We start from the raw sequence: 10,247 nt of genomic DNA, 5'->3' as shown, positions 1-10,247 counted from the left end.
CATGCTGGGATTAGGTCTGATTAGCTTTTTAAGGGAAAGTAGGCAATCAGTTTGTTATGGCTATCCCTTTGGGAGTGGTCTTTTCTGTTTTTGCTACTCAGAGTATGGTCCTTGGACCAGCAGCACTGGTACCACCTGGGAGCTTGCTAGAAATGCAAAATCTCAGGGCACCTGGGTGGCTCAGTCAGTTAAGTGTCCAATTCTTGATCTTTAGCTCAGGTCATGATTTCATGTCATGACAGCAAGCCCTGCTGGGCGTAGAGCCTGCTTAAGATTCTTTCCCTCTGCCCGGCTCTCTCTTTCTCTGTCTCTCAAAAAACAAGAAAGAAATAAAAAAGAAAAGAAAAGAAAAGAAAGAAAAAGAAATGCAAACTCTCAGTCTGTCCCATACCTACTGAATCAGAATCTACAACTTAACAATATTCCCAGGTGGGTCTTTTATGTATATTAAAGTTTGAGATGCATTGCTTGAGGTTGTTTCTAGTGATGAGATGGATAAAGTTGAGGCTGGGGAAGAAGGAGAGTACTGGGAACATCTTTCTGAATGAGAAATGGTCTTACCAGTGGGTAATTTCCAGGCTGGAAGCGAAGCAGTTAGATAACTATGAAGTCTCTAGATATGCACTGATAGAGTAGCTGACAGCCACACTTGAAATGTGGCTACTCCAAATTAAGATGTACTGTAATCCAAAGATATGGGCCAGGTTTTGAAGACTTAGTAGGATAAAAAGAAAGTAAGATATCTCATTAACCAATTTCTAATGACGGTAGCATGTTAAAATGACAAAATTCTGGGTATATTGGGTTAAATAAAACATTGTTAAAATTAATTTCACCTCTTTGCTTTTTTAATATAGCTATTAGAAAATTAAGCATTTATATGTGGCTACCATTACATTTCTTTTAGAGAGTACTACTCTGGACAATACTGGGAGAGTAAAGTCTTTAGGATGTTCCCATACACACAGACTCTGTAGAGCAGGGGCTGACAAACTATGACCCATGAGCCAAATGTGGACCACTGCCTACTTTTGTAAATCAAAGTGTAATGGAATTCAGCCATATTCATTCTTTTAAATCTCCCATGGTTACTTTCATGCTACAATGACAGGGCTGAGTACTAGTGACAGAGACTTATAGCATAAAGCCTGAAACTTTTATTATCTGTGTCTTTACAGAAAAACTTTGCTTTAGAGGGAAGATGAAAAGGCCTCTTTGTTTTCTTTTTCTGGATAGTCCAGAATCTATTTATCTAGTCAGACTAGATAAAGCCTTTGTATATAGAAAGTTTGACTATATCTAGAAAAATATTCTCATGATAGTAGTTAAAAATCAGGATTACCCTACCTTTGATAATCATGTATTTAACTGCACTATTCTCTTACATTATTGAAACCATTATTCTGTTCCTATTTAAAATATATTTTATAGGGAACATTCTTTAGAATTTATGAGGCTTCATTTATGAGCTTGGATTCTAATTGTAGCCAGATGTTACCAAAGTTTTAATCATTTAAATTGGTTTATTTTTCTCTTATTCTCCAATTGCACATTGAGTACTCACTTAATAATATGGTATCAAATCCTGGAAGCTCATAGTGGCTTTGAATATGATGAAATGACATAGATTTGAATTAGTCTTTTGAGTGGTAATGATGTATCCCTTCAAAATATGGAAATAATAAACTTATTAAGATTATTATTACTTATCATTATTATTCTTCCATCACCATTCCTGCTATACGACCCTAGTTTAAAACCTTAGTAAGTCTTGCATATTATACCAATATCCTTTCCATATGACTTTTTCTTAATTTTCCTCTCCAATCTATTTTCCTTGCCCTTTCTAGACTAATATTTTAAAAACACTACTCTCTAAACTTCTTTGCTCAAAAATCCTTGAGACTTGCTAAATATTAAAAATCCTCTTAGGTTCAGAAAGTGGCCCTAGACAATCTTATAATCTTATTTCTCATTATTAATTTCCATTCTAGAACCATTCCCACATTGCCATAGTTACAGGCCCTGATTTCTTAGAGCAGTTCACTGTTCTACATTTCTCTATAATAGATTTGGTTTAGGGTATTGTCTTTAGTCCAGACTATGACAATCACCTTATAACAAGCTTCACAGTCTCCATTCACTTACCACTTTAATTCAAGAGCCATATAAATGATAGAAAATTTTCTAAAATCAAACTTGTTCTGTTTTTCCCCATGGTAAGAAGAAAAAAATAACATAAAATAAAAATACGTGTAGAAGGCTAGTAAAGAGTGGTGGATAGGGGTGCCTGGGTGGCTCAGTCGCTTAAGTGTCCGTCTTCGGCTCAGGTCATGATCTCACGGTTCATGGGTTGGAGTTCCACGTTGGACTCTGTGCTGACAGCTCACGCCTGCTTTGGATTCTGTGTCTCCCTCTCACTCTGCTCCTCCCCCATTTACGCTCTGTCTGTCTCTCAAAATTAAATAAACATTAAAAAAATAAAAAAAAAACGGGCTGTGTGCTGACAGCTCAGAGCCTGGAGCCTGCTTCGGATTCTGTGTCTCCCTCTCTCTCTGCCCCTCCCCCACTCATGCTCTGTCTCGCTCTCTCTCTCTCTGTCAAAAATAAATAAAACATTAAAAAAATTTTTTTAAAAGAGTGGTGGATATAAGGTCATAGTGATAAACTCATCTCAAAGGTAAGCAGCAGCAGCAGCAGCAGCAGCAAAAAAAAAAAAAAGTATATGAAAAAAGGAGAGATTTTGTGGGCTGATGAGGAAATCAATCAAGTTACTAGAAATAGTGATGAGGGCAGATTGGAGTCTGGAGGAGCTCCACACCCACCACTACTTTACTTGGCATAATAATTCTTCCTCCACTATGAATTTTGCTGAGAGAGCAACAGTGAAAGTAGGGCTTAAAAGAATAAAGAATTTGATTAATATTTTACATTCTTCAGGTGCCTGGAACCTAGGACCCTAGCGTAGCTAAATACAAAGATGAATGAAAATTAGCTGAAAATGCAGGACCTTCTAAGTCCAATACTAATAAAATAAAAGGGATTAATTTCTCAATAGAGGCACCTGGGAGACTGAATATTGGGCTATTCAAGATGAGATTAATCTTTATTAAAACTGTAGTTCAGCCACAGATTAAACTGACCTCTAGTGAAGTTTGAATTATCACCTCTTCCTCTTAGAAGTCAGACATAGAAAGAATAAATTCTATTGCAGAAAAAAACCAAATAAAACAAAAACAAAAATATATTACAGTCTATATCCTTCTATACACAATGTCTGGCATATAAGAAAATATTATAATACAAGTAAAGAAGCAAGAAAATATGATGCCTAATCAAGAGAAAAAAACAATAATAAGCAGGTCCACAGATGCTCCAGATAGTGCATTAGCAGACCAGGACTTTTAAACTAATGTAAATATGTTCAAAAACTTACAGAATAAGATGAACATAATTGGTGAACAGAAGGATAATTTCATGTGAGAAATTAAAACCTTAAAAGAGGACTAAATGCAAAGGAAAGGCTAAGGAAATATGAAAACAAATCAAAAGAAATGATGTGAACTGAGACACAAAGGATTGAAAAAATATTGAACAGAGTAGCAGTGATTCATGCAACAATATCAAGTAGTCTAACACATATGTAAGTGAAGTCCCAGAAGGGAAACAATGGTAAGAATTATGGCTGACTTCTCATAAAAAAAAAAAAACAATGGAAATCAGGAGATAATTGAATGACATTTTTAAAGTGATGAATAAAGAAAATTAACAATCTAAAATTCTACAACTAGTGAAATTATCTCTCAAAATGGAGGCAAAATAAAGATATTTTCAGATATACAAAAACTTAGATAATCTGTTATAGAAACTCCACTCTGTAGGAGGAAATAAAGAGCACTGGAAATAGATCTTAAAAAGAAAGAGTAGATAAATAAATTTTTTTCTAATTCCTTTGATGATTGTTGAAAACAAAATTAACAATATTTAATGAAGAGTTTATAAAATATGTAATAGTAAAATATGTGACAGAATAGCACAAAGTATAGAAGGGGATAAATGGAATTATAATGTTGATGGTTCTTAGTTTATATGTGAGTGAATATAATAAGTCAAGATAGACTATGGTAAATTAAGAAAGCATACTGTAGTCCTTAATGTAACCATTGGGGGGAAAAGAAGTGTTAAATTACAAAGCTGTAGTCATCAAGACAGTATGGTACTGGTACAAAAACAGACACAGAGATCAATGGAATACAATAGAAAACTTAGAAATGGAGTGACAACTATATGGTCACCTAATCTTTGACAAAGCAGGAAAGAATACCCAATGGCGAAAGACAGCCTCTTCAACAAATGGTGTTGGGAAAACTGAACAGCAACATATAGAAGAATGAAACTGGACCAATTTCTTACACCATACACAAAAATAAATTCAAAATGGATGAAAGACCTAAATGTGAGACAGGAGACATCACAATCCTAGAGGAGAACACAGGCAGCAACCTCTTTGACCTTGGCTGCAGCAACTTCTTTCTAGACATGTTGCTGTAGGCAAGGGAAACAAATGGAAACATGAACTATTAGGACTTCATCAAGATAAACCTTCTGCACAGCAAAGGAAACAATCAACGAAACAAAAATGCAGCCTATGGAATGGGAGAAGATATTTGCAAATGACATATATGATAAAGCGATATTAACAAAAATTCATACTATGATGAGGTATCACGTCAAATCTGTCAGAATGGCTAAAATTAACAACGCAGGAAACAAGTGTTGGCAAGGATGCAGAGAAGGGGAACCCACTTACTCTATTGGTAGGAATGCAAACTGGTGAAGCCACTGTGAAAAATAGTATGGAGTTTTGTCAAAAAGTTAAAAACAGAACTACCCTATGATCTAACAACTGCACTGTTGGGTATTTATTCAAAGGATACAAAAATATAGATTTGAAGGCATACATGCATCCCAATGTTTACAGAAGCATTATCAATAATAGCCAAACTATGGAAAAAGCCTGTGCCTATCCACTGATTAATAGAGAAAGAAAATGTGGCATATATACACAATGGAATATTACTCAGCCATCAAAAAGAATGGAATCTTCCCATTTGCAATGATGTGGATGGAGCTAGAGTGTATTATGCTAAGCAAAATAAGTCAGTTGGACAAAGACAAACACCATATAATTTCACTCATATGAGGAACTTAGGAAACAAAACAGATGAACATATGGGAAGGGAAAACAAAAAAGAGATGGAAGCAAACTTTAAAAGACTCTTAATGATAGAGAACAAATTGAGGGTTAATGGAGGGACACGGATGGGTGACAGGTTAAATGGGTGATGGGTATGAAGGAAGGTACCTGATATGATGAGCACTGGGTGTTCTTGTGTAAGTGATGAGTCACTAAATTCTAGTTCTGAAACCAACATTACATTATATGTTAACTAGAATTTAAATAAAAATTTGGAAGAAAAACACCAAAATCTCAATAAAAACATATTTTACTTAAAAAATAAAAGAAGTGATATAGTTTAAAAGATAAAACAGTATACCTAAACATACTCAATCTAAAGTAATTCAGGAAAGGAGGATCCAAGGAACAAATAACAGATAAATACAAAACCAATAGCAAGATGACAGACATAAACTCAACCATATCAATATTCACATTAAATGTAAATGGCATAAATGTTCTAGTTAAAAGGAAGAGATGGTAAGAATGAAATTTTTATAAAAGATACACCTATACAGTATTTACAAGAAATGTACACAAATATAAGGACACTGATATGCTGAAGATAGGAGAATGGAAAAGAAAATGTCATGCAAAAATTAATCATAAGAAAGCTAATGTGACTATATTAATATCAGACAAAGTAGACTTCAAAACAAGTAATATTGTCATAGGTAGAGAAGGACACTTTATTCATTTTTTATTTTTATTAAAAAAATTTTTTTACATTTATTTATTTTTGAGAGGTATAGAGAGACAGAGCACAAGTTGGGGAGGGGCAGAAAGAGAATGAGACACAGAATCCAAAGCAGGCTCCAGGCTCTGAGCTGTCAGCACAGAGCCCAAAGTGGGGCTCGAACCCACAAACTGGGAGATCATGACCTGAGCTGAAGTCAGATGCCCAACCCACTAAGCCACCAGCCAGGCACCCCGAGAAGGACATTTTAAAATAATAAAATGGTCTGGGGCGCCTGGGTGGCTCAGTCAGTTGGGCGTCCGACTTCAGCTCAGGTCATGATCTCACGGTCCGTGAGTTTGAGCCCCGCATCAGGCTCTGTGCTGACAACTCAGAGCCTGGAGCCTGCTTCAGATTCTGTGTCTCCCTCTCTCTCTGCCCCTTCCCTGCTCATGCTCTGTCTCTGTCTCAAAAATAAATAAAAACATTAAAACAAAAATTTAAAAAAAAGGTCAATTAACAAAGAATACATAACAGTGTTAAGTATGTATATGCCTAATAACAGAACATTAAAGTATATGAAGGAAAAATTGGCAATACTAAAGAGAGAATAATAATAGAGATTTTAAATATACACATACTTTTTGGGGGCACATGGAATATTTGACTACATATATCATATGGTAGAGCATTACATGAATCTCAGTAGATGTCAAAAGATTAAATCATACAGAGTATTCTATAATTCTATGATTACAGATATAAATTAGAAATCAATAATAAAAACTATATAGAAAAATCTCCTGGATATGTAGAACTTAAATGACCAACTTCTAAATAACACATGGGTCAGAGAAGAAATCACAAGAGAATTATGAGATATTTTGAAGTGAATAATAATATAAAACAAAACATCAAGAGTAGTGGGAGAGAGTTAAGCAATGCTTGGAAAAAAAATAATTGATTTAACGCTTATTTTAGAAAAGAGGAAGACTTAAAATCAATGATCCAAGCTTCCACCACAAGAAGCAAAGAAAAGAAGTGCAAAGTAAGTAGAATAAAATTATAAAGAGTGAAAATCAATGAAATAGAAAAGGGACAAACAATAGAGAAAATCAACAAAGCCAAGAAAGTTGGTTACTTGAAAAAGTTTCAAAATCCCTAACAAAAGTAAAAAAAAAGAGAGAAAACATAAATTACCAATGTCAGTAATGAAAAAAGGAACATCACTATAGATTCTAAGATATTAAAGAATAAAAAGGAAATATCACTAACAACTTTATGCAAATAAATTCAACAAAACAGACTAACAAATTCTGTGAACAGAACATACAATTTTTTCCCATTCAATTTCTGCATTTGCTTATTTCCCTAAAGTCCATCTATGAAAACTGTGGGGCAGGTGGTGGCACTGGGTATCAGAGTAAGAATCTCTGCCCTTAAAAATGAAGTGAAAATTCCTTTTCATGACAGCAAATATTTTTTTCACTTTTGACCTAGCCTATCTATTTGGCTTCTTTTATAGCCATTCCCCCCAAATTACACTGCACACTATTCCCATCAATTCCTTCTAGTTTTACCGCTTGACCTACTCATTCTGAAACTTGCTTTTACACCTGCTATTTCCTCTGCATGGCATGATTTATTATACATCTCTATGCTCTGGAAAATTCCTTTTCAGCATTTAAGACTAATACCTCTAGTTTGAAACTTTTCTGAATTTTCCAGACAGGTGTTGTTTTGTGTATGATGATCCCTTAGAATTTTATGTCAATTTTGGTGCTTACTACAATGAACTGTAAGTAATTGTATATGTGTCTCCTAAGATACATTTTTCTTGTTTTCATCCCCCATTCAGGTTATGAGTTATGTTTACAAGAGCTTACGTCAAACTGAACCAAGGAGAAAAACATGGAATGAATGGACACCATGTTCAATATTGAAGCATGTTATGTTCAATTGTGTTAGATACATTGCATTTAGCTGCTTTTAGTTGGTGGCATAAAATATTTACATTGTGGGAACAATCACTTATAACTAACATACCTTCTGTACTATACTGACATCATTCCAGTTTATATTTACTGATTGTATAGCTATAAAATCATATCATGAAATGAATATTTTAAAGTATTTTCAAAATGTTTTCTATAAAATGAGTATCTTTCAATATAAAGTTACTTTCTAGCACATTGTAAACAATCTTACCTTAAAGAGATTAAGTATGTTTATCTTTCCAAAATATTGCCATTTTATTAAGACATATTATGGTGGATATCCAGGTATTTGAAGACTATAAAGTAATCAACTCCAAATTCCACATCCCTCAAATGATATAAAATAAATTCACAACTATAGTGGACTGTTTAAGTAAAAATAATTATAATGTGGTGTGGTATTTAAAAGATAAATAAAAGGAAAATATATGATGATATCATAAAGGCTATAAAGGGAGAAATGGAAGTATTCCATTGAAGGTTCTTATAGTATACACAAAGCAGTACAGTATCACTTGAATGTAGTCCATGATAAGTTAAAGATGTATACTATAAGTCCTTAAAAATCTCATTAATATAAAAAACAAAGAAATATAACTAGTTAACTAAGGAAAGAGATAAAATGGAATAATAAAAATATTCAATTTAAAAGAAGGTAAAAAAAAAAAGGAGGAATAAAGTAACAAAGAACAGCTTGAAAAAATGAAACAAATAGAATGATGATAGATTTAAACTGGGCACCAATGTAGGGCACCTGAGTGACTCAGTCGGTTAAGCATTTGACTTCGTCTCAGGTCATAATCTCACAGTTCATAAGTTCGAGCCCTGCTTTGGGCTCTGTGTTGACAGCTCAGAGCCTGGAGCCTGCTTCAGATTCTGTGTCTCCATCTCTCTCTGCCCTGCTACCTCTCACACTCTGGCTCTCTCTCTCTCTCTCAAAAATAAATAAACGTTAAAACATTTTATATGAAAAAAAAAATAGGCACCAAGGTGAGCATAGCATAACATAGAGTGTTGTTGAATCCCTATGTTGTACACTTGAAACTAATGTACCATTGTGTGTCAACTATACTTCAAAAAAATTGGTTGTATGAAATAAGTTAGGCATCAACAATCACATGATTTTTTTCTTTTAATTTGAGAAAGAGATAGAGTGTGAGCGGGGGAGAGGAGCAGAGAGAGAGAATTCCAAGCAGGCTCCATGCTCACTGTGGAGTCCAACATGGGGCTTTGATCCCATGACACTGGATTATGACCTGAGCAGAAATCAAGAGTTGGGTGCTCAACCGAGTCACACAGGCACCCCAATTACACAAAATTTAAATGGCTCAGCACCCTAATTAAATGGCAATGATTGTCATGTTGGATAAAAAATAAGCCCAACTACTTGCTGCCTACAGAAAGTCACTTTATATGTAAAGGTGCAAAGTAGTTTCACAAAAAGAATACAAAAATATATACCATGCTAACACTAAGCAAAAAAAAGTTGGAGTAACTATATCTAATATATCAAAGTACATTTCAGAGACAATAAGATTACCAGGGATAAATAAGGTCATTTCATAGTGATAAAGGGTCAAATCATCAAGAGAATATAATAATCCTACGCATTTATGCACGTAATAACAGAGTTTTAAAATGCATTAAACTAATTCAAAATACAGGAGGCAAAAACTGATTGAACTGCAATAAACAAATTCACAATTATAGTCAGAAATTTAAATATCCTTTTCTCAATGATGGATAGAACATGTAAACAATAAATTAGTAAGGATGTAGAAGATGTGAACACTTTTAACCAACTTGATCTAACTGGCACTTAGAGAACAAACGACCCAACAGCAGCAGAATACACATTCTTTACATGTATACACAGAACATTTACCAATAGACTGTACTACTAGACATAAAACAAGTCTCAATAAATTTAAGAGGATTCAAGTGATCCAAGGTATGCTCTATGATCACAATGGATTTAAATTAAGAAATTCATATCACAAAGATACTAGAAAATCGACAAATATTCGGAAACCAGCACGCTTATAAAACAGTAACAACAACAACTACCACAGGTTAAAGAAGAAATCCAAAAGGAAATTTGAAATTATTTTGAGCTTAATGAAAATGAAAACACAACATATCAAAATTTGTCAAATATCTCTAATGTATTGCTGAGGAGGAGAGAATATGAAATGCCTGTTTTAGAAAAGAATAAATGGCTCAGGCCAAGGATCTTAGACTCTGTATTAAGAAATAAGAAAAGAACAGTAAATGTGACCCAACACATTGAATAGTAAAGGGCTAATAAGAGTCAGAGCACAATTCAATAAAATAG

The sequence above is a fragment of the Panthera tigris genome, chromosome E2 (genome assembly GCF_018350195.1).
Source record: "Panthera tigris isolate Pti1 chromosome E2, P.tigris_Pti1_mat1.1, whole genome shotgun sequence".
NCBI classification, from domain to species: domain Eukaryota; kingdom Metazoa; phylum Chordata; class Mammalia; order Carnivora; family Felidae; genus Panthera; species Panthera tigris.
This window is presented reverse-complemented; position numbering follows the sequence as displayed.